General features: G+C 45.3%; 1 long non-coding RNA gene across 1 annotated transcript in view; it reads right to left on the reverse strand.

Moving 5' to 3' along the window:
• Positions 1-7,825, reverse strand: part of LOC311440714 — a 43,433-nt gene extending 35,608 nt beyond the window's left edge. Inside the window, exon 1 of the long non-coding RNA XR_014695550.1 lies at positions 7,442-7,825. This is a non-coding gene — a long non-coding RNA (uncharacterized lncRNA). The remainder of the gene's footprint in view (positions 1-7,441) is intronic.
• Positions 7,826-25,981: the final 18,156 nt, after the last annotated feature.

Here is a 25,981-nt window from a genome sequence, read left to right on the forward strand (position 1 = left end):
AAAAAAAGGCATTTCCGATTTGACCAAAATGATACCAAAGGAGAAAGCATAGATGCCTTTTTTGGCAACACTATTGTAAAATTTCTGTTCTGGCTAAACTCCAACTGCTTCCGCTAACTTTTTGGCCCAGCAACAACACTAAATAATCCATTAGTGTGCCAGGTCTGTTTGGAATCCAAAGTGAATTAGTTGCTTCTTGGCTCAAACTTGTATCTGAATATCCTCAGTTCAAGATAACTGACAACTTAGCACATAGAAAAGACTCCCCTTTGAGCCATATAAACATTTTGTTTCAGTGACAGATCTTTTTCCAGATTTATAGAACACACCTTTCCCTGGAGCTCAGGTCACGTTTGCATAGCTGAATAAAAATGCCATAAATCTCCCTCCTTTCAGCCATAGAAAGCAAGAGGATTCATTCCTCCTGGGATCTTCTTAAGCAGCTACTTATCTCATGGCCAGACCTTATACTATTTCTTTTGGGGTTAGCATGGCCTCTTCACCAAGCCACAATGAGGACTTTCAGATCAGGAACAAGGAACTTCAGCATTCAAATCAAGTAAAAGATTACTCACAATGCCAGCTAGTGGGATACTTCCACAATACTTAGGCATAACACTAAACATTGCAAGGGATCTGGATATTAGATCAGCTGTAAAGACTAATTATTTGTAGTTCAGGTGATTCACTAAAGAAACAAAATGGAGGAAAGATTGTTATAGAGGGATGACCCAAGGAAAAGGATTTATGTCCTGAGTGTTAAAGCAGTGGGTTAAGGATGAAGACTTCGGATCAGAGACCACTTCATGCTGTACTAGTCATTAATAAGGTCTCACACTGGTAGCTTGGAAACTGCTGTGAATTTTCCTATCAGAGCTTCTCTGGTGAAGAAGATCAATCTCCATTCCATAGTCTTGAGTGAGCAACCCCAAAGGTTTCTAGTAGCTTGAGGCAAACACTTCAACCACCACATTTTGACCTTTTAACCCATCAGCACATCTGATCACCGAAGAAATCAGAAAAATGAGAAAGAATTTTAGCCCATAAACAGCCCATATGCTAATCCTTGTCATATTGTGCTCTCCCTGTGGACTTCATTATTGGCTCCATTATATGAAGTGGGACATTTGGACTACGGTTTCAAAAATCTTTCTAGCGCATGCATGAAACAATCCCGTATCCTCTTGTGCTCTGTTAATAATCTGAATATCTGCTTGCTTTTATTTGGACACAATGTCTGAGTCCTGTCTGGCTGCTGAACAGACTTCTCCCAGACGAGTTTGAAATGCGTTTGGCAGTTCCTTGCCCATATGTGCTCCCTCAGACATGCCTCCTAAAAATCACACCACTCGCTCAGAAATCAACACGTGTTCCCCTCAGACATGACAGGTACTGTTAGCCTGTGACTTCAGCTATTTTAACATAGTCAGATGCTACAAACATTAGTCTAGTATAACCAGCTAGCAACCCTCTATCAGTAATGACATGGCAGTTTACAGTGCTTGATTATAGACTAAACAGACTATTTCCTAGTAGAAAACTTGCCTCTACACTAAATAAAAAACAGCAGGGAACCTACTAGGGACACGGTAGCCCAAGAAGCTGTATTTACACAGTCTCAGGGCATATGAGAAGGTGATAAATTAGATGTAAAGAGTTGAGCTTAATGTTGCAGGAGTGACACTTTGATCATTTTCTTTCCTTCTCCTGCCCCTCCCTCTCACTCCCATCTCCCTCCTCCTCCTTCCTACTGCTGGAGATACATTTCCACAGCATGCAGCCTTTCCTCTCTAATAAAGTTTTTCTTCTATCATAAAGAAGAAAACCTTGAAAGGGATGGTATTTATGGAGAGCACTAACCTACGCTGCATAATCCTCAGGAACTGGCATGGTACAGGACTGATGAAGCTTCTGAGTGAAAGCATACAGCAGCTTTCTATAGCGAGCACAGGGTAAGTCTGGGAGGGCTGGAGCTCCCAGCAGCTACTACTCAACCAAACATGACTATCTCTGATTTCCTCTCAGCATCTGTAATTGTCCTAAGCCAGAGCCCTAAGAAGAAATAAAAAAGCCAACAACCACCAAAAAAAACCACCACAAGTTATGTGAAAACTGTGCTGTATGAAGAAAAGGAGAGAGGGCAATGCAAAGATGGGAGTAAAGGATCAAGAGAGAGAAGGTAAGAGATTTATTCAGCATTTCCTTGTCTGTCTCCTCCACAAACTGAATCACAGAAGCATGAAAGTAGATGTATTGAATCTCAAAGGAAATAAAAGAAGTGGAAAATTAACTACTGATGAAAAAATAGCTGTGTCCAGGGATTCCTGCATATCAACTCTGAGCTCCCTCTTATCAGCTTAGAATAGAAAAGGCCAGGGGACTGGGGAGGAAAGGTCAAACACGGAGGGAAAACACAGGCAAGCAAAAAAGGAGAGCTAACATGGAAATCAAAGCAAAAGAGCAAGACAGAAAAGAACTGATCCCATTTCAGACAATTTGCATGTATTGCTATGAGTGCCATTTCCCAATTTCAGCATCATGAATGGGTGAAGTTGGCTTAAGGCTGAGGCTTAGAAAAACCACACCATTTTCTGCCTTTTTTCCCCTTCTTTGGCAACAGGTTGTAACACTGGGCTGGGGAAACCTAGTACAACAGCAGCTGCCACCATCTGCACCAGTGCACAGATGAGCCAATTGTGAGCTGCTGTGTGCCAGGTCTGAATCAACCTCAGGAGCTCTTCCCTGCTAGTTGCTAATGGCTTAGACACTGCGCACAAAGTTGGCCTGTTTAATTCTGGCTGCCTTCTGGGCCTTGCATTTACCTGTGTCTTACACTGTTATTTCCCTTGAGTTTTGAATAAGCTTTGCCTTTATTCACTCCTGGTCACCCATGTCCACTTTGACTTGAGTAACCACCTCAGGTTTCCAAATTATGATAGATAAATGTCTACCTCCACCTCTTTCTGATCACAGAAAGGTGCACTGCCATAATCTCCTTGGAAATCACTAACAAAAGACTGAAATAAGTGAATATCGTTACTATTGCCAACAAGCAGTGAATGTGGAACCTTAAAGGCTGGTTTCAAGTAGAAGTAAAACTGGTGGCCTGAGCATATTCCAAACTGGCTCCCCATAAATATTACACACCAGCCACCAGCAGTACAAGGCCACATTTCCTTTAGAAATCTCAACTGAACTCCAACACCTGGCTGTCAATGACCAAGAGCGACCTCAAAAATCTTTCATCTGGCCAACAAGCCATGGATTCAGATTGCCTCCTCAAACCACTCTAAAGAAAACTACCAAGATCTCTTCCAAAGGCAGAACATTTGCTCACAGTCAGGGCTAAGAAGGACATGCACAGAAACAGGACATATATAGAGACACACTGGTGACATAATTTATCAATATCAGTTGTACAAATGCAGACTAAATTACAGAAAAAGTTAACCTTAAAGACAAGAACAGGATAAAAGAACGTGGGGGGAAAGCAGGACAGATGGGTTAACAAAAATAATAGGATGTGCATAATTCTCAGCTACTCAGGAACAGTAATCTTCACTTTCAACAAATCTGTTTCCTGTGTATGCATCACAATCAGATTTGATGAATTCACTTACCAAAGTAAGCTTTTGTGTCCTACACAGACAGCTGAGCTCTGGGAGAAGCAAAATGAGTTTATACCTTCCCATACAACAAATTATTTACTATGTCCACATCAGCTAACATCTGTGGAAAGCAGCTGAAGCAAGGAGGCTCTCAGCATATCAGTGCACCTCATTTTAACTTGCAGAAGTGTTTACTTTATGTGAGGCTTGACTTTGAAACTACAGTTGAGTGCTGCAGAACTTGTTAGGAATTGCGTTTCATTCAAGTTGAGACCATTTGCTCCTGTGGCACCAGGAACTCTACAAACTCACTGGAATAGTCAAGCCACAAACCAAGCCTGTCAGGATATTCTGTGCACACTTTTGAGCACATTCCACTTATGAGGCTCCAAGTTTGCTCAGGTCAATTTTGACAAATACTCCTTATTAAAAGGAAAAAAAAAAAGTGAAGTGTGGAAGGATGGGCACTACATATCTCAGAAAAAGTTTGATTTCTTCAATTTCTGAAGCATTACCAGTATTTTCAAAACAGCCCAGGCTTACAAAAGTACATATTTACAGCAAATAAATTAACATTCTCCCTACAATTAAATAAAGCTTTTCTTTTTCAATTTTGGATTGAATAAGGTAACTCTGGTCAATGGAAGTTAACATTTTCTTTTTTCTTCATCTTACTTTATTTTTCACCCAGTCATTGAATTGAAAAATCTATTATTCACACAACTCAATCTGAAATAAATAAAAGAGCAAACCAACTGTAGACTCCTTAGATTTTGAATTAAAATGTCAGGCTGCAGGAGACAGGGCAGAATATTCCATTGCCAGAGAACCACGCACTATATAATCCCTTAATTGTAACCAAACCCTTAACAGTAGTTTCATGTACTCATAACATCATTGACTTTCAGGTTTCCCGATTTTAAACTGAGCTCCCCACAGAGCATTAAGGGCACATGCAGTGAGCTGTAGGTCTGAGATGATGGTTATCTAATTCCTCTAATAAAAGAAAGGAAAACACCTGTCAGTGAGAGGGAAATTTGCAGCCCTGGGAGTTTTCATCATGGGACAGTGACATTGCTGGCTTGTCTATAAGGAATAGCTCAAGAGGGAAGTCTCCTTAGAAAACCAGTGGTAATAGGAGGAGATTGCTTATTTCCTAAGTAGGCATAGAGAAAAGGGGGCCTATGTTCATTCAGGCAACCTATTAAACACTTTGCACTGCAGCAGCTGCACATCTCTTCCATGGTGATACCCTGGAAGGAGCCCAGTCAAGTTCACAGCAGCAAAGAATCCACAAGGCTGACTTAATTTGCTTCTCCTTCCCCAGAAGTCCTGCATCCAGAGCAGTTGAGTGATAGACAGAGCAGCACACACCAACCCAAAGCCTGCACCCTACATCAGGATGGGCCATGCAATGTAGAGGGGCAGGTTCCTCCCGGCTTTCCAGCAGCTTACTGCCAGTTTTCTTCCCTCCCTCACTCTTGGCCACAGTTCTCCTAGCATGGATTTAGCCCCATCCAGGCAGCCAGGTGATCAGCACCGCTTTTCAAGCCTGCACTGGCCAGAGGGATAAGGGAGACATTCTTTTCAGGCTTGCTTGATCCCTCACCACTCGGCCATAGCGATTTCTCGTTATCATCCACAAGCCCGAGCCCCCAGAAATGAAGAAAGTAGAAGCTATTTTCTGCTGTTGTTTTGAATGTGAAGTAGAGCAGAGCCTGGATTTCATTCTCAGGGCACTACAGGGTCACAGGCAGTGCGTAGACAGCACAATCGCTTATCTCTCCCCAAGGCACCACATACAAGAAAGAAAAGAGACACACGGCACTGGCCAGGGTTCATTGCTCTTGGCAAACTGCAGCAGTACCCCAGAGGTGAGTGGCTTCCTGAGCCAGCCTGATCCAAACTACTGGCTCAGAGGTGAAGCACTGCACTGTTTTGGCACACACACAATCAGCAAGACAGACACAGATCTACAGCTGGGCACACTTGGACCAGCAACATTTAACAGCAAGGGTAATTACCTCCAGGGACACCATGCCAAGGCTTGTGGGAAAGCCTCCTTGCAGGGTGTTCTTTAAATCAATCTCTTTCTAAGCAGTGGTTCAAACACAGCACCCAGGACTTGGGGCAAGAACTATCAGAGCAAACCCACAGCCACGAGTCATGCTGAGAACTGCAATTTTGAACATATTTTTCTTAGCCCTTCCTACCAAGCACCCCATATCAGACAGCTCCCTGATCTGGGCTTCTTCATCACACAGTGGTCAAGGTGTGACATGCCACAGCTGGCTACCACATTGAGACTTCTCAGGCATTCAGTAGGCAAACCCAACAGCTTAAATACCACTACCCAGGAGGAGCAAGATTGCACCCTTCTGGATCTCATGGCCTAGGAACCTGAGCAAGCTTAGTCCTTAAATCTGGTATTCCCACTTGGGAGTATTTAACAAAAGATTCCTTTCTTTATGACTCAGAACAAAGCAATCTGGAGTGTTTAGTCTCCTTCTGTCATGCTCAAGTTTCTGACTTCCCATAGTTTGTATTAAGAACTGAAAATTACTACACACTAGATGTAGAGAAGGGCTCTGTTACAGAGTGTTTTGGGGATGCTTCTGGACAACTCAGTTATTCCATACTGCTCCTATTCCATAACCCATTGCTGGTAGAAATCAAGAGCAGCTTGATTACTGCTAACAAGACAAAGATAGGATTTTAATCCCCATAAATATAACCCAATAAATTTTGTAACACACCACATCACCTCCTGCTGCTGGTGTGAGCGCATAATTTGGCATGATGAAGCCACTTGCTTGGAGTGCTTCTTTACACACTGAGCATGCTCCTTGTTGAGGAGCAAGATAGGCAAGTAAAGACCTTGAAAGAACTATGAGGTCTTGTGATTTTAACTCATCACATCCAAAGCAATATGTCACACAAATGTGTCATTGGAGCAACTGGTAAGAACAAAAACTGCCAGGAATATTATCTCTATGCTCCCGACAAACAACAGTGACTCAATAAAACACTGAGCTGCAGAAAGAATCAGACTCCACCAGAGGCCATGGACCACACGCAAACCTTGCTCTCAGGTGAAGCTCCTCTGAGGAAGCCCTGCAGAGCTGCTGTTACTCCCGTAGTTCTCCTCAGACAACAGCTCACCTGAGCCCTGCATGCTCTCAGAAAACAAGCCTCCTTTGCTTCCACCCTTTCCTCCAGCCAAGCACTTTTTGTCCCCACCCCACCCCCCCCCGTCTCTGCTAGCTGGCTTGATGGGAGGGCTACATCTTCCTGCCCTCAGCTGGCTGCTCTTGGGAGGGAAGGAAGCTCACCCAGATGGATTTCAGCAGTTCTCATGAGTATTTTATGGTCTTTTACTGATTTACAGCCAGTTCAGCATTCTTGTAAATGGCCATAAATTGGATTGAAGTCATAAATCATAACCAGAGAAAGAAAGACACAGTCTCTGAGTCCCAGCTCAGGCTAAACCAGCCTCTATGAATATATGGAAGAAACCTGCTCCCTCAATCAATAAATACACACAGCTCAGGCTACAGCACAGGGCTGCAGGGGCCACCCCCTCCATCCCTCTTCCCCAGGGCTACCTCCTACACTTGTGTGATGCACTAACAGCATCTTTCTCCCAGATGGCTGGCAAACAGGGGTCACCCCCACCACCTGAGGGGTGTATATAAGCACTTCACCACCTTTACTGTGCTTACACTTGCAAGCACACCCCCCTGTAAGCAGGAGTTCAGAGGGGTGCTTTTCACTCGAGGCTCACAAATCCTTCACGTGGAGCAGCAAGGGGAGCTTCCCACCCCAGACGCTACCTTTGGGAGGTGGTGGTCTTCTTTCTCCAAAGGATCAGCAGAAAGCCACAGGTCAGCTTGTAGAAGTAGCAGATCCACGTATAGTCCACAAACAAAGTTTTTCTGTCTTCCCTTTTTGTTTCCCTAGCTCATTTTTAGGATTTAGCCTGTAAGCATTTTTGAAAGCATCTGACACAGCTGCTGTAAGCCAGGCCCTTCATATTTCTGGCGCTGGCTGCGTTCCCGACAACACAGGCTGGCTCTTCCCACCTCCTTAGCATAACACCCCAACGCTGGCTGCCCTAACCCCAAACAAGAAAGGGCAGGAACACGGTAACCCACCCCCCTGCCCACCCTTGCAGCTCACAGCAGCCACAACCCTTCCTACAAAGCCCACCAAACCCAAACACCTCCTCCTGCCAGACCTTTTGTAGCCCTCAGGGCTGCCAGATTGCCTTGCCCCCACCCTGCAGACAGCACCTGATGGAGATGAGCCTCAGCACCTGCCCCCAAGGCTGAAAGGCCTCCTGCTGCTTCTAGCCCAGCGGGGAGAAGCCCTACCACACCTTACAATTAACGAGGCACTTTGCTGCCTTAAAGATGTGCGAAAAGCCACCACAAGGGCTTACCTGCTCCTACCTGGGGAGGAATCACAGGCTCAGCCCCAGCTGAGCAATTACTGCTTTGTAATCCTATAAACAACGGGGGCATGGCCCAGCCAGCAGCCGAGGCTGCAAACCCAGCTCTTGCAGGCAGTGACCCCTTCTCGGCTCTCCTCGGTTGTGGCTTGGCTATGTTAATTTATTATTTAACCAGATGGATTGATTCAGACGTGCAACCAGTTAGAAGGAGTTCTTGTGCCTCGCTCTGTGGATTCAGCGTATTTAAATACAAGTCACTGGTCAATTGCCAGCACGGAGGGAGGATGACCTCACAGAAAAGCACCCTAAAGACAGCATCTGACATACATGATGTCATTTTCTAACAGCCTGGAAGAGGGGATGAACTGCCTGCTCTTTGAGCTTTTCGTTAATTAACCGCCTTGCTGTTACTTAGTGCTCCCCCTGTTCACGTGTGGCTGCTTCTTTTTATTTCTCTGTTTTATTCTCACTTGTTTATGCATTACTGTCTTTGTGATAACACCTCAAAGCCCTAGAATGAGACTAACTTCCCACTGTGCAGAGCACAATACGAAACATAAAGATATTCATATTTACACCTGGGCAAGGGTGACTCTTTCTGGAGTTCTCTTGGTTTTTATCCCAGCGGCTTTCAGCATGTAGTCCAAGCAATACTTCTAAGGCTCTGTGAAAAGTATCTAAAAGCAAACCATGAGCAGGCAGGTTAGAATCTCATCGTGGGACTTGCATCTCTTTTGGGGGAAAATTAGAAAAAGCAAAAAATAGAGAAATACAAATTATTAAATGAAAAAACACTACACGTATTGTATTGTAGTAAGTAATACTTTGATTAATAGTAATAACAGTAGTGTCAAAACTGACCTATGCTTGCTTGCCAAGACCGTAAAAAAAAAAGTCATAGTAACTTGACCATTTTTATCAACAGTCAGATTCTTCAAAAACTTGTTGTTTTGAAGCTGTATTTAAACTGTTAAAGCTCTAATTTTAACACCAAGGTAAAATATTGCCAACAAATTGATGATTGAGAACATTTCACTGAACTATGAGAGAAACTAAGTATTATTGCTACCGTTACTGGTAGCTATTATTTTCCATTAGACATTTACCATCATGTCATTTTTTTATTTTATTTATTTTTTTATTTATTTTTGTGTGTGTATGTATCTGTATTCTCTGTCTACATACAACTGACAGTGTAACTACAGGAAGCATGACCTATCCATAATTCCAGTCCTGGGCATCAGAAGCAACCTTTACACCCAACATTGTGCATCTGATCACCTAACCACATACATGTACATGTACGCTGGACCACAAGCACTATAGATGTAAGAAGGATATATAGACAAGTTACTCCAGAATGGACAGCATCGTCATAGTCAGAGCTCACCTGCACTGTCCCTCAGCAGGGATCTGTGACTTGGCCATGAATCCCTTGAACGTATGAATGCAGCTTTGGGCCAGTTCAGAGCTCCTGCTTCAAGGAGCATGGGAAGCCGCGTATATACTGTGGTTCAGGACCTGGGTCTGGTTAAAAAAGCTGGCTGACTGCTAGGACCAGCAGTGTTCAACATATCAGAAATGCTTCCACCACAACCCAAATATGACTTTCCAGGTGTCTCCACAAGGCCCTTGATCTTCTCCTAATAAGACAGACCAGATAATTGAATTTGGTGAATGGCTGAAGATCTTTTCTGGCACCTACACATACCCTGACACATAACCTTCAGTCTGTCCTGCCAATGTCACTGTCTCTACTTGAAAAGGTTGGGAAGGGGTAGGAGGTGCATCACTAGCACATGCACACCCAAGCACACACCGCTGGACACTGCCTCGTGGCAATGCAATTTGCAAGCACAGGGTAGTGGATCTCAGAGGTGCAATCCAGCTCCAGTGGCTGTGAAGGCTAAGCCATTTTGCCATGGGTCATTTGTCCCAGTGATGCCAGCAAATAAATCTTAAACCTTACAGGTCAAGAAACTTGTATTTTTCTTTTGTGTTTGTTCAGTGGAGTTCTAGTCCAGGGGCTTCTATTTTAATTCTAGTACTAACAATAATAATAATAGTTAATGGCCAGAGGAATAGCAAAAGCAGAGGTATTTGCAGTTTGTTTTGGTGTTTGTTTTCTGAGCAGAAGACAGGACTAGCAAAATCCACAAGGTGACACCAAATCAGTAGGGTCAAGCAAGGTTAAGGGACTCAAAAATTCAGGTGGGATGGGAGTTCCTTCATAAATCTGCTGGTTAGAAAGTCACCCTCAAGCTGAAAAGAAGCTTTCAGTGAATTCCTACCCTCAGAAAGAGCTGCCCTTCACTGGGTACTGATGAATCTTTCCTGTCAGAAAAGATTTATCCATGGGAAATAATTAAAAACAATTCGGAACTTTCTCCCTCTTGGAATGAATTAAATTACATTAGATTACATTAGGTAGCGGGGGTTTTGTGCTATGTATTTTTTTTTTCTTTGCCCCCAAGAACAAGAGACATTTGTGCTTGCCACGGGGTCTTTTTTTTTACCCAAGACCTCTTCTTGCTGCTTTAAATGATATACATTGTCCACAATGCTGTAATAGTGCTAAGCATGGCATCATTTTCAGAAACAAAGTGTCTCCTTCCCTCTCATTCTTTTGCACATATGGCATCTCAAAAGGCAATGACAGACTATAAATTCACACCAAGGTTATAGAGCCATTCAACAGAGAGGAGGGAAAAGATGACTATTTTTTGATGGCTCTCCCTGTGAAGAAAACAACCAGTGCCATCATCAGACCCAGACAGAAAAACAGTGATACTAGAACAGCTTTTTTTGTTGTTGTTGTTTGAAATGTTGTTCACAGCAAAATCTAGTCTAGTGCTTTTGTGCCTGCAGTATGTTGCAGCTTTCTTTTGGCTGAGGCTTTTTTAAACCAATAGATAATTCAGCTCTGTTTCGCTTAAGGTCTCCATGAAGTAATGCTTTGTATCTTTTGGATCCAGCCATAGTGTTAGGTGTCAAGTCCAATGTTGGTCTTGGTTCTCTGTTTCAAGCTGCTCACTGACACCTGCAGAGCTTGCTTGGTCTGTAGCAGGGATGCCTCTGTTAGATGCAACACCACAATACAGCTGTCTGGAAAGTGCCACCAGATTCCTCCAACACCAGGGCATCCACTGGGTGCCTCAAAGGCCATATTCGCAGCTCCTTGCCATTCACCATGCTGTTCCCCTCTGTCACAGTGCCTGCAAATAAAAGAGAACATCTATACTTATTCCTGGGCATTAAAAATATCAATATAAATGGTGCATGGTTGAAAGTTAGGTACAGACACAACGAATGTGCAAAACTCCTATGATCCTGGTAGCCACATACCCAAAAATTTCTTTATAGCTATCTGCTAAGAGAGAGAAGCTCCAAAGTAGCACCTGTGCCCCCTTTAAATATCTTTTCCACTGCAAAATGGCACAACTGTGTTCCACTGCAGAGCACGTTGCAATGTGGGCTTGGGGGCAGAAGGACAGCACCAGCTCAGCTACGGGGGAGCTGTTAAGAGCTGAAGCAGGACCAGACAACCCTCTTCCCCCACTTTGGGGGACCTGAGTGGGTGTCTCTGCTGACATGCAGCTCCTTGCATCATGGAAGTGCCAGGCAGTGAGAACTGCTCTGCCCAGCACTTCCTAAGGAGTCAGGCTCTCCTTCTCTGAGATTCATTTTCACTGGTCCTGTGTTTTGCAGTCCTTTTTTTTTTTTTTTTTTTTTTTTTAATTGGGGTAAATAGAATCAGAATGACAAGTGAAGAGTGATGGTTTCAATGGGCTATTTGTCTGGTGAGGAATTTGTGAAATATGTGTTTTTCTGTAGAGTGTGCATGGCTGTAAAGAAGGGCCAGAGTCAGCACAACCTCAGAGCGAGGGAGAATAAAGCATTCTAGTTTTGTGGCCATTGATCTGATGACACTGTGGGTAATGGATGGACAAGGTTAGTCTCAGAGTGTCTGATTTTTCTCAAATCATTGCTGGAGTCAAGCTTAGGGTTGCTTCACCGTGCAATTCTGTATTTACTTCTATTAGAGCTTCTCATATCTTCACACTCACTTTGAATTTCCTACGCTTTTAGTGACTGATGGGTTTGGAAGCTTTGTTTAGAGAACCATATCATTCTGGAAAGATATTTTTACATGATTATTTTTGTTTACCTGAATTTTATTAATCTTCCCTTGCAGCCTTAGATCCATGTTTTTATCTGAATTCTGTTTTTGTTGTTTATGTGTTTCAGATCTTCTGTTAGCTGTTTGGGAGACAAATGCTAGTTGGGAAAAATCCTTTTTTCCTTTATTTCCTTTTTTATTTTATTTTTTTAAATCAAAGTACACCTTTTTTTTTTTTTAATATATATATATATATATATATATCTATGGGAAGAAGAGATGTCTGATCAGTGAAGCGAACCTACATCACATAAACAGGTTTCAGACCAGTTTGGAGCTGCATTGCAGGAGCAGCTCTTCAGGGGTGATGCCTCCATAGGCAGGGAATGGTATAATTTGTTACGAGGTGCTACACACTGTGTGCCTCCATTAAAGGAACCTAAGAACGAAGAGCTGTGGCAGCCAGGAGAAAGCAGGAAAGTGGCAAACAAATTGATGCTTACAAAGAGAAAGGAAATACTTCAAAGCACTTATGCATTTCCATAGCACCACCTGCCACTAAGGACATGAGCCCCAGACTGCTAAGTCTGCCTGTAGCTTTGAAGTCCCCGTGGACGCCTTGCTGCTATGTAACTCCCAGATAACCACATTACTAAAACACTCCCACCTCCAGTTGCATCCTGCCAGAAGATGGTGTCCTATCCTATCAGACACAGGTCTCAGCACAGTGATCCAGGCATTTGTGACTGATTATTGCAGCTAATATCTAGTGAAGAAGCCAGGCATCCTGGAAAAGCTCCAGTTGACAAAACACAGTCTCTGGTCTCCCTGGCAACACAGATTACTGTGAGAACATCACCCTGCTGCTCCCTCGTTTGTATTGGCCACTAGTGAAGACAGAGTCACCTTCAAGGTCTCTGCCCCAATGCTCGGCACCTGCCATGGGTTTCGTTTGAGCTGCTGAGGAAACGCACCTTGCTGCATAACCCCACCAAAGCTGTGCAGGAGCAAGCAGGTGGTTGACTTGGAGGATGGGGTCTGTGTATGCTGGAGACAGGGTTTCCCTGGGCCTCAGATGCATTCTGTTACTCCCACAACAGTGAAAACAACCACACCAGCTCCTGCACGCTCCCTGGAGAACTCGGATCCCCAGCACAGCCCTTCATCAACGAGCTTTCTGCACCCACCCACCTGGGTGCAAAGCACAACACATCCACAAAGCCCACTCATTAGCACACTTGCAAATCTAAACAAACAATTCACCCTATAAACTAATCAGACTCTTTCCTCTCCAGGGCCTACATAGGAGGGAAAAAAGGCAGAGAGCATGTTATTTTTGTTTCTCTTTTCCAATACTTGGATCACACTCAGGCACTGTACCTCTGACAGTGCTTAAATGACCAAGAAAGCTGCTGTGGTCAGAAGTATGATGTGGTCTTTGTCCCTTTGTCACCCAGGGAATGGATACCTTTGTGCATAAGGAGAGACTCCCACGCCACCTTGAGCCACACAAGCACAGGCACCTTTGCACAACACTGCTTGGGGTTGTGAAACCATACCCCCAACTCAGCTTTCTGCTAAGCTGCCTTTAAATCTGTTAGCGGGTCCTGAGGAATGACCCACAAATCTTCTTTCGAATTTTTAATTAATTCCTTTCTGCTGAGTTCACTCCCCTTTTCTGCTGTGTTTCCATGAGCAATCTCACAAATCAGTTTACTGGCAGAGATGTTTGTAGACAAGGCAAATTTTAAGTCACTGTTGCATGTTATTTGCAGAAAGTGCATTTTGAATGTGTTATTACAGGTCTTTCCACTGTCTCCATTAAAACACAATCCTAGTGGTATAATGACACCTAAAACTTAGGCTCATGTTTGTACCCCAGCCCTCTAATAGCTGAAGAGAGGAAAGTGATAGCAAGAAAACCTTTCCATAAGCATAGCTTTGCTGACAAGTGCCCCTGTGCTGGATCAGACCACAGGCCCTTCTGTACAGTTGCTTGCAACAACCATAAGAAGAAATTAAAAGAAACGTGTGAACAGATCAATTAGTTCATGGAAGACAAGCATGTCACAGTATAAACCCATTAGAGATTTTGCTGTTGCTACTGATATCACAGGGAAGTATTCAAGTATTAAGGCAGGTGGGATAATGTGACTGATCAGACAAATAGGTGGGTTGATGAGCCAGTGTCATCAAAGTCAAGGAATGTACACGTGCTTTTAACATACAATTATTTCCATGGAGAATGTCAAATACTTTGCATAATTTTCGCTATAAACAATTTTCAACCCACAGCAGAATATATTTTTGCCTGAAAACACTGAGTGAACATAAAAATGATTACAAATTACTGGACACTGTGGCTTGAACATGAACAAATTGTTTACGACTTCAAAAGAAGATAATGTCTGATAGAGCAGGTCAGGTTTAAATAGAAACTGCATGCTTAAAATAAGAGAGCAAATGTGGTTAAGCCACAGCAAGAAACTCTCACCTGAAGGAGAGGATTGGCCGTGTTTGGACATCTTGAAATCAACAACAGACCTTATTCAAAAGTCCCTTTTAGCTTAACACAAATGATGTGTTAGTCAAAGGCAAATTCCTGGGCTCAGTCCAGGAGTAACTGGGTGAAAAGTAATGGCCAGTGATACTGGGAAGGTCAAAACAGCTGATCTAATAGTCAAATAGTCATTTTAGCCTTCAGCTCTGAGTCTGTGAGCGTACGATGGACACATGGTTCATCATGAAGAGTGGTGCACAGCCTCAGCTGATATAAATACACATTTGCACCGATTTGCACTTGATAAGTATCTGGCCAGGCTTGCTCAGCTGCACACTCTGGCATGCTGTGTAATCAAGTTTAAAACTAACAAATGACTGTAGCATACCAGAGCCCACGGGCCAGATGGTGAGTGGGGATTGCAGGAACCTTACCCGTGCACATGGCCCTAGTCAGAGCAGTCTTGCTCTTGTCCACAAACTGTTCCTCATGCAAACTGAGGACAGCACACCCCCAGGGAGGTATATTGAAAGCTTTTTGGTGTAAGGAGATCTCCTCTGGGTTATGTGGGCCTCTTAAAAAAGTGCTGTTTCACCCACGGTTATGCTGGAAGATGCATCCCCACCAGGATATATGCACCATTCTTTGACCCAAAGCCAGCTCTGGACATCTTTTCTTATGATGTATTTACGAGTTATTTTGTCTTAGATTGTATAAGATTAAATCCAACTGGGTTTCTTAAGTGCTGCATCAGGCTAGGGTAGTGACAATGAACATCTCCTTTCCTATTGTCTGAAAGCTAATCTCAAAGGGAAAATTCAAGTTACTCTCAATTTCTGCCTGTTTCCACTTGTCTCCCCATGTATCACGCTACTAGTGTCTCCCTGTTTCTGAGATACTTTTTATGTATGTGTAGGTTATCATGCTCACAGTAGTTGCTGTTTAACCAATCTCTCCAGACTTTATCCTTTTAATCTTTCTTTCTGAATCAATTCCTCCACTCTCTTGATCATTTCAGTTGCTCTCCTTTGAACAGCTCCTGTTTGTCAATAACTCTTCCTAATGACTCATGTGGAACAGGAAATATGTGAGACTTCAAGGCACACAAATCTCACGAGCAGCACAGGTTCTGAATGCAGGATCCCAGAGATTCGTATGCAGATTCCTGAGTTAAGCCTCCGTCCTAATGCCAGAGCAGCAGCCTCTGGAGTTTTATTGAGCATCGCATCTTGTGTTTGGCCCTGCTGGCTGCTTCACACGGAGCCTACGGGACAACCTGTGCGAGAAAGCCTGGCTGTGTGCTCACACGCTGGATGTGAGGCCATGCCCAGGCCTCATTAGAAGATGTGCAAGAGATCTCTGTAGTTACAAGGAGTTAGCCTGCTTTGAGAGTGGCCTCAGGGCCTGTGGGAGGAAACACCGCAGTTATATCGCTCAACGTGCATAGGAGAGCAGGGAACAGCCAGATGATGTGAGGTCGTTTACTGCAGCCACAACATGCTTCCACACGATGCATATGTATTCTCCCCACAGGTGGGGAGTAATGCTGAGGAGTAACACCGTGGATAAGGGGAAAGATACAGTCATTTAGCGAGGCGTTTTCTAAAATATGGAAATCCAGCCCAAATTATAGGAATATAAGAGATTGTAAAGTGCAGCAGGGGAGATATAAAATGGAGATTAAGGAGGGTATAAGGAGCTTTGCTGAACAAATCATACCATGGCAAATCCGTGCCCAGACTCTGTGGGCACCTGACTTCCCCCTGGGAGTAAAATGGTGCAGTTCTGCTGAATAAGAAGACGGGAGCTGGTTACAAAGGGGAGCTTGGGGTAGGGAGCCATCCCTCCCACAACACGGGAGCCATCACGCAGAGGCAGCCTTCCTAACAATGCACAGGACATAAGCATGGTGAGCCATCATCTGGCTCATCCCAGGGAGGCACTCAGGGTATATATAAAGTTTCCTCAGCCATTCAAGTAAAGCAGCCTCCTCAGACTGACAGCACTGCAGCTCCGTAAGTGTGGGGATGCGAAAAGATTCCTCTCCCAGAGCTCTTCAGGCTCTGTGACTCCAGCTTCTGCTTAGGGTGGTGGTTTCTACCTATGGTGTTCTGGAAGAAGCTTGTTAGAGAAAACAAAAAGCACGACAATAAGAAGCCAGGAGCCGCTGCCTCCCATGAGTGTGCATTGCCTTGCTCCAGCTGATGCACAGCAAATTGTCCATTTGCAGTGGGGTAACTAGTAGGGTAGCTTTCTGAGGTGGGTGCCTGGGAGATGCCAGGTGAATGAGAAGGACAGTAACGTCCTGGTTCAGTGAGACGCAGGCTCAGGATACCCAACTACCCTAACAAACCCTCATTCTTCCTGGGCCTGCTGTAACTTACTGTCTTCCAGGCTTGAACTCCGTCCCTGCACATAATGGAGAGCTGTGCACGTCACTCAGTGCACAAACCAACCTTTGGGCCCAACGCTACAGAGCAGCGTGTTAAGCTGCTGCTGGACATGTGTGCAGCAGCTGTGAAGGTCAGCGAAGAGACCTGTCTGCCTGTAACACCAAATGGACATTTTGCAGGCCTGATTTTCCTCTCTCCTGATAGCCAAAGCTTGACCACATGTTCTTCTGCCCTGGGGCTGGATGTGTCTCTTGTACTTTTGAACTGAAAGCACTCCATTGCAGCAGGAGAGATGCCTATGTGTGGGGAGAAGCAAACCATTTGCCCCTGCTGTGCAGAAAGGTGCTTTGGGGGCCTCTTCTCCTGCACTGATGGACATCTGCCCTTCTGAGATCATTTCAGAGCTGTGTGTCTGTCATTCTGTGTAATTTTTGTGTAGTAGAGCTTTGATATCAATTATTTCAAACAAAGCGGTTGAAAGTCACTGCCTGGCAAGGGCAGGTGAGTGGACAGTGGCCATCAGCACTGACTTCAGGACTGCTTGACTAATCCAGAAGGTTGAGGCAGGAGGGCTGAAGTGTCAACAGCATAAAGTGTTTTGGTAACTGAAAAGGTAAAAGAGCCACTGCTGGTTCACCAAACCCAGTCTCTTGCTGCCTTGGCCAATTTCTCACTTCATCCTTTCCTAGAGTGAGATCTGGCATGTGGAAAGCAGTGAGTGTTTTTCCTCTGTGTTTTTTTCAGATGGGGAGATGAGGACAAGAGTAGGAGGAGAGAGTAACTCTTGGATGTGTGCAAAATTCCCAGGCTGAGAAGGGTCAGAGGCATGAGAAGATGACAGTAAATCAAGATGTGAACTTCAAAGTGGATGATAAACGTCTGCAAATGCCTGAGAAACAGAGTTCAGAGTAGTCGAGATATTAGCTGTTTGAATGAGCAGGTAGTGCTCATTCAAACAACTTTTTGTACAAATGCCTGTGGGACTGAGGGGCCAGGAGGGGAGCGATTATTGTAACCATGTTTAACAAAGAAGCTAAAGATGATCCAATTATAAAATAGAGAGCCTTACCTCTAAACAAGGAGAAAAACAATGAAAAAAAATCATTAAAGATAGAGTTAGAAAGCTTCTAGACGAGTCTAACACGATAGAGATAAACCTGTCTGCCTGTTTCTGTAAGTGTGACTTGTGCTCCTCTAGCCTATTAGGATTCTGGGGAAGAGTTAATGAAATACTGGGCTGAGGAGAAGGGGTGGGGGGGATATAATTTATTTAAACTTTTCAAAAGGCTTCTGATACAGTCTTTCACAAGCAGCTATTAAAGAAATTTGTTACCCGTAGGGTGGTAGGCAAAGTCCTGACATGGATTAAAACCTAGATAAGAGGTAAGAAACAAAGGAAAGGAATAAGCGTCCAATTCTCTGCATGAAAGGAGGTTAATAGCAAGATGCTCCAGGGATCAGCATCAGGACCAGGGGTGTTCAATATGTTTATTAACGATCTAAGAGAAAGAGGAGAACAACACAGATACAAAAATTTTGCTGATGGCACAGTTTACTTCTTGCAGGCAATTTATTGACTGCGTTTGACTCTCTTCTTGTGTTCATGGCTTGTCTATGAATAGATCACAAGTTTTACTAATAGGCCTATAAATATAATTGGAAGTATGGCTCAGTCTGGTGAACAGTACTGAGACTGATTGCAGGAGGAGACGTACAGGAGCTGGAACATCAGCCTGGGGATGGATGCAGAGACAGAGAGCAAGCAAGCTTCAGCATTCAGCGCTGGCCCCTCCATCAGCTCTGCAAAGTCCTGGTTCCTTTAACTCTGCCTGTGTCTTCTGTCATTGCCTGATGATGCACAGGAACAGCCGTGGTGTTAGCAGACTCACACGTTCTATTGTCGCACTATTTCTTACCTTCCTGCATGGCTTGGATCTGCTATGGATTCATCTGAAGTTATGGTCCTTTGCCAGCCTCCTCCCCGAGCCTGTATATTTTTGGGGAAGTGTGCACCCATGTATGTGCTCTTATCTGTATCTCTCCTGCTTTTCTAAGACCAGTTTGGCAGATCCTTCGCCGTGCAGCCAAGCTTTTTGCTGCAAACTTTGGGAATTAAGCACCTACAGCCATGCCCTGCACCCTGCCCCATCCAGCTCCACCTTCCACACTGCATCCTCCCGCTGGCCTTCCGCAGGCTCCTAGTCACTATTCATCATGCTGACTGAAGCACTCAGCTCCTCGCAAGGTAGTTATTGTAGGCAAGTTAAAAGTCCTCCTTCACAGTCACTGCTGCCACATAAGTTTGTTCAACTCGCTGTATTAAAGTCATTAGTGCCAGGCAGCCCTGGAGAAATGCTTTATATCGTCATTTTCCCCTACAGTTCGGCGACCATTTTTTACGCAGTTGAGATCCCTGCCACAGAGTTCCTCAGCACATGCTTAAGGCTGCCTGTATTTACATCCTTTGCCAGACAAGAAACATCTTAGAGACGTTATTAGAGAAAACCACATGTTCAAGTGATTTCTTAAATTGGAGCTTTTTAAAATTAATTGGTCTCCATTTGATAATCACCCACTTGTAGCCCAGGGCTACCACCAGAAGCCTCTTTCTCCCTCCCACCTGTGGTCATCGAGTTTCGTTGTATTTCAGCCTCCCCCAAAGGAAAAGGGGACGCGGATAACTTTCTGACCAGCTCAGGAGACAGAGCTCCTGTGCTGCCGGTCCCAGCGTGGTGTCAGCATGACAGATGACAAACAGCTCGATCGGTACAGTGGCTGTGAACACGGAGGAGGAGTGCTAGTCGGTCTGTATGATTCCTTGGCACGAAAGGTGTTACTGCTGAAGAAGAATTTCCCAGATGACATCTGATTCGGCAGTTCCTCTGTTGTGACGCTGACGACTTGGAGGGTGATGCTCACCCTTTCTCCCACCTACCAGCAGCTACCAGGGAATGAAATGAGGCGAAGGGGCACTCCAGGCACGAGTGTATTCAAGGACCAGCAGCAGCAGGGATGACGTGGTTGTACTCACAGCAATGAAGTTTGGTGTTTGAAGGCAGCAATCCTTCGTGCGAGCTGCTGGCGTTGTCGCTTGACACTTCTCACCAGCTGGTGAGTAGGAAAAAGTGTTCTGGTGTCACAGGAAAATAAGTGGCTGCAGTGTGTAGACGAGTTGCTGGAGGTTTTGTAATGCCGTTTTCAGTCTTTTATATATATATGCAATCACAGATGAGCAAAATGGCCTCCATCTCAAAGCTACTCCGTTCTGTCAGAAACAAGCTGGAGCAGCCAGGCGGTCGCTTGAGTTATGGCACAAAGGGAAGGTGCTAAGAAGGCAAATGCAATCCGAACTCCAGCTCAGCATGTTGCAAACAAATTGAGCTGCTGTGATCAAGTTGTGAAGAAAAAGAGGTTTTCCTATTACTTATACAGCAGTCCTAGACATGGGGGTAACAAGCAAGCTGGAAATGGAAATTCCCATTGATGAGAAGAAATTTGATATTATTGCCATTGGCGAAGCCTGCGGGGATTAGTCACATGGCTGAAATGCTTAACAGTCTAGTTACAGACGGTTAAGGAAAAATGGAGTAAAGGCACAGGGGTGATGCTCAGCATAAAAGATGCCACTGTGTCTTTTAGTCCCTTGATTTTTCAGAGCAGAGTCCAATTCTCGTGTTTACTTGCAGAAACTTTCAGAGGATTACTGTTGGGGTCTTTCAGCCACTTCTAAATTAACTGATGGAAAAATAATGATTCTGCTCCTCTCTGTAGCATATGGAAATACAAAAAAAAAAAAAAAAAAAAAACAGTTATTATGGAAGGATTTTAATTTGAAAGCATTTTAGGGGTTTTATGCAGCCAATAGCAAACATCATCAGTGCTTCTGAAGTGTGGAGATGATCATTTTCTACTGTGAAATCATTGCAGTCGGGTTGAGGTAAAAGTCTAATGTCGTTCTCATTAGGAAGGACAACGAATGATGAAAGGCTGGTCTGGAAGCTGCTGGTTGTCTCTGAAGGGTGGGTTTCAAGTCAATGAGGGATTCAGGCTGAGAAGGACAGATGTGGAAATCAGTATAAAGTAACAAAAACTACAGATTTACCAAACGTATTTAAGAACTCATTACACTGATACCCACAGGCTTGATAGGAAAGAGCCTAGGAACCATAAATAAAGAGAGGGAAACATTCAGGACAATTATAAATAACTTAAAAGAATGATAAGCTCCTGGACTGCAAATTGGCACGAGGAACTATTCAATGATCCATGCTTAACAGGATGATTAGTGTATGACTGGTTAATAACAGTGCATGGAAATGTCACTGGGAAAAGTAGAGGTATGCACCTGCATAAGCTTTTGGACAACATTAACAGTAAAAATAGGTGCTAAAGTGCTACAGAAAGGGTTGATTTTGCATTTGCAAGTGTTCCTGCACCTGCACATGCACATACGAAAGCAATTGCAAGTGCCTGTCCAAATGATCACAGGGCTGATAGTGTTAATAAAAGGTGATACTCACAGGATGCTCATTCAAACCTGTTGCAGGAAAAACTGGAAGCCCCTGGGAGCAGCTAAAGGGACCAGTGATTATGGTTTGATTACTCTCAGTATGAGCAGAGGAAGATGGTGCCAAGCAATAATATATATATACTTGGCCCTCTGCAAAGGCTAACTTCTCAAATGTCAAAAGTAAAATTTATTAGGGGAGAGAGTACAATATCTATATGTATTTGTATAAATACTCATTTATGTATGAATGAGAATTGGGAGTTCCTTCAGCAAAGTTTATCAGAGGCCTCAGAGGCCACCATGACACAGTCACGTAAGAGTGGAGGAAAACTCAATAGGGCTGAGCAGTGAGAGAAACTGAAGATCACTCCATGTTCAATCTTCTCCACTTCATAAAGATAATGGAGAGAGCAGCCTCAGTCATAAGAGGACAAGGACCTGTCCCTGCGGTGGGTTCATGGCCAGGAGAGAGGGAGTCTGGGCCAGCTTTGGTGGATGGTAGGGATGGCAGGGAGGGGAAAGGGGTGGTTGGAGTGTCCTCTTTGCTGTGCTGAGGGAGTGGGGGAATTTTATGCCCCCTCCACTTGCTGAGCTGGTGCTGCCAAGTGCCACACTAAGAGGCTCTTGTGGTCCTGACATTTCCGAAGCGTCTTTTCAGGCCTTCACGTCAGAGCTGACTCGCGCCCAGGCAGACAGGATCCCTCCCACGTCCAATTACTCATGTCAGCCTGTGCATTTGCTTTGTCACTTGACCTCATTCCCCTTCCTTTCCCGGAGGCAGAGGTGCTTCAGGCAGTGGAAGGACGCTGTCCGTCTAAGGCTCAGATGCCTCTGTCCTCTCCTCGTCCTCTCACAAGCTCCACAGAGTGGTGGGAAGGGGACTAAGCCGCTGGGTCCATGTCCACCCTCTACCACAGATTTTCTTAGAAGTACACAAGGGATTCTGATTTCCACACAGTGCCGCATGCTAGGCCTACAAGACACAGCAGGGAAGGAGAGAGAGAATAAATGCGTGCTCAACCGAGACCTGGAGTACTAGCCTAGGGCTTTGCACTTGGCAGATCCTCATCTCAGAAGAAAACTTTGTGGTGCTATTACCAGTCAGCACTTCTCCCTCACTCTCTCCCTTTCATCTAGGTTGCTGCAGTTGCATTTAATGACACAACAGATGTATTCATTTGCATCTTTATATGGATCTCTAAGCTCTACAAATGGGTGGGTGGGCGTGACCCCATTTTCCCAAATTATTCAGCACCTTTCAGTTATGCATTTCTCTCTTTTCTAATGTCTTTTTGAAGCACATGCAAGCAGCAGTGGGGAATTACTCTGCTGTTTTCGCCTGAGCATCTGGGTCCTGATCATTCCTCTGGCTGCCTATGTGAATCTCCCTTAGACAGCAGGAGCCACGGAGATCTCTGTGCACGGGTGGACTGCCTCCTTTACCATGTATACACACTTCCTGAGATGGGGGGAGAAGGCACAGATTTATCTAATAAGGCCCAAAGACAGCTATGGGGAAGAAATCATGGAAAAAAAAAAAAGTGACACCCTGTCTATTTATCGAGGGTGATGACAGCTCTGCTGCTGCCATCAAGAGATCTGTAGTTGCATTTATGGGATGTGGGTGAGTTAAAATATTTCCCTTCGCCATCTGAAGGCGGTGTTTATGTGGAGCTGCTTGAAGCACGCTCCGTGCCGATGACTAAGGGAGATGCTACCGCCAGCATGGAAGACCTGTGAGCATGGTTATGTGCTGGGGTGTGCTCTTCAGAGCTTCCTCTGCACCAGGGCCCAGGTCCTCAGCCCTGAGACGGGGGGAACCAAGTTACAGCTAGAGGAAGAGGGTTTAAATGGGTGGGGAATATGCCTGCACACAGGGCTGGGTGCCCTGGGAAAGCTCACCATGCTGCATTTGTCCTGAGTCTGGAGCACAGCATTGCCACCACTTGGCCAGCTGCACAGAAAGGGAGACAAGGAGAAGAGAAGAGAGGAGGGGAGAGAAACATCTGTTTCTCACTTAGCTGCCATACATACCCAGGCAGCACATGGAGGAGCAGTCCCAGACCTTGCAGATGCACAGGAGAGGAGAGCTCCTGTCCCATCTCTCCTCCGACATGCTCTTCATGTAGTCTGGGTGGCTCTGGGGCCATGTGTCAGTGAGAAGCTCTTGCTGTGACACCCTGTGAGTGCAATGAGTAAGGATGCTGGTGCCTTCGGCAGAGATCAGCTCCAGTTTAATTTATGAGCCGTGCTTTGTGTGTATCAAGCTATGGCCAGATATAATGTAATCCCATCACCGTGTGTGTGCTGAGCACAGCTGTCAATCAAAGGTGATTTGCATCAGTACATTTTCATATAAATATGTATGCGCTCTCGCTAACATTATTATTATTTATTATTTGTGTTACAGTCGTGCCTCGAGGCTTCGGCAGGGACCAGGGCCCGGTTGTGCTGGGTGTTGCACACACAGCGAGAGGCAGACCCTGCTCTGCACAGCTTCCAGACCAAACACATTGCAACAGGCACGTTCTGGTGTGCCTAGGAGAAAAAAAATAAATAAATCATTTTTGAAGTAAGAAGTGCTGGATCTAGCAAGCCAGTAGCACAGCTAGGAGCAGACCTGGGCTCCTGGTGACTTCTGTCTTAACACTTCTCCCATTATACTTCTCCAGAATAACAACAACAACAAAAAAATTGCAACTTTGCAGCTTTGACTTCTTTTTAGGGAGCAAATGGATGAGACATTTTACAAGGTGGAAATTCCCTCCTCTAGCTCACCAGGAATGGAGCTCCTTGCTCTAGCTTATGTGAATTTACCCTAGGCCTTGCACCACATAAAGTGAATCACAGAATCACAGAATCACAGAATTTCTAGGTTGGAAGAGACCTCAAGATCATCGAGTCCAACTTCTGACCTAACGCTAACAGTCCCCACTAAACCATATCCCTAAGCTCTACATCTAAACGTCTTTTAAAGACCTCCAAGGATGGTGACTCCACCGCTTCCCTGGGCAGCCTGTTCCAATGTCTAACAACCCTTTCAGTAAAGAAGTTCTTCCTAACATCTAACCTAAAACTCCCCTGGCGCAACTTAAGCCCATTCCCCCTCGTCCTGTCACCAGGCACGTGGGAGAACAGACCAACCCCCACCTCGCTACAGCCTCCCTTGAGGTACCTATAGAGAGTGATAAGGTCGCCCCTGAGCCTCCTTTTCTCCAGGCTGAACAAGCCCAGCTCCCTCAGCGGCTCCTCATAGGACTTGTTCTCCAGGCCCCTCACCAGCTTCGTCGCCCTTCTCTGCACCCGCTCAAGCACCTCGATGTCCTTCTTGTAGCGAGGGGCCCAAAACTGAACACAGTACTCGAGGTGCGGCCTCACCAGAGCCGAGTACAGGGGGACGATCACCTCCCTAGCCCTGCTGGTCACACTGTTCCTGATACAAGCCAGGATGCCGTTGGCCTTCTTGGCCACCTGAGCACACTGCTGGCTCATATTCAGCTGACTACCAACCAATACTCCCAGGTCCTTCTCTGCCTGGCAGCTCTCCAACCATTCCTCTCCCAGCCTGTAGCTCTGCTTGGGGTTATTGCGCCCCAGGTGCAGGACCCGGCACTTGGCCTTGTTGAACTTCATGCAGTTGACCTCAGCCCATCGGTGCAGCCTATCCAGATCCTCCTGCAGAGCTTTCCTACCCTCAAGCAGATCGACACACGCGCATAGCTTGGTGTCATCTGCGAACTTACTGAGGGTGCACTCGATGCCCTCGTCCAGATCATCGATGAAGATATTAAAGAGGACCGGCCCCAGCACCGAGCCCTGGGGGACATCACTGAGATTTCTTCTCCCCTCAAAGTCCTGCCCACAAGGATCACCTGAATGCAGGAGGCCCTTCTCCAGTTCCTGTAAAGGGGCACTGCCAAGGGCATCTCTGGCAGGTGTCTGGGAGGTGGGGTGGCACATGCACAGGAGGAGATGTGAGATACGAAGTTATGAGGAGATAGAAGATATGAGGAGATATGAGATACGAGGAGATATGAGGTGTGAGGATGCACAAAAGAGACAAAGGGGAGCAGCAGACACAGGAGAGGACACATGGAAGGGGACAGTGTTGGAGACAGGGCTGGGGACAGGTCCTGGAGGGAGGTGCTCAGTGCTGGGAGTACCTTGGGGGGACTGTGACTGGGGGGAACCAACACTGGAGCAGGGACACCCCAAGGGACCCTGGCACACAGAGGACCCAGGCTGGAGCAGGGAATGAGTGAGGAGGAAGGAGAAGGGGAAGAAAAGAGCAAGAATCCAGGAATGGCAGCCAGAAACCATCACATACTGACCCAGCCTCCTGTAAAAACAAGGTGGGGGAGAGCTGGTGGGAGAGAAGTATTGGACTGAAGCTGAGT

Source organism: Aythya ferina (genome assembly GCF_964211825.1).
Source record: "Aythya ferina genome assembly, chromosome: 1".
Classification (NCBI taxonomy): domain Eukaryota; kingdom Metazoa; phylum Chordata; class Aves; order Anseriformes; family Anatidae; genus Aythya; species Aythya ferina.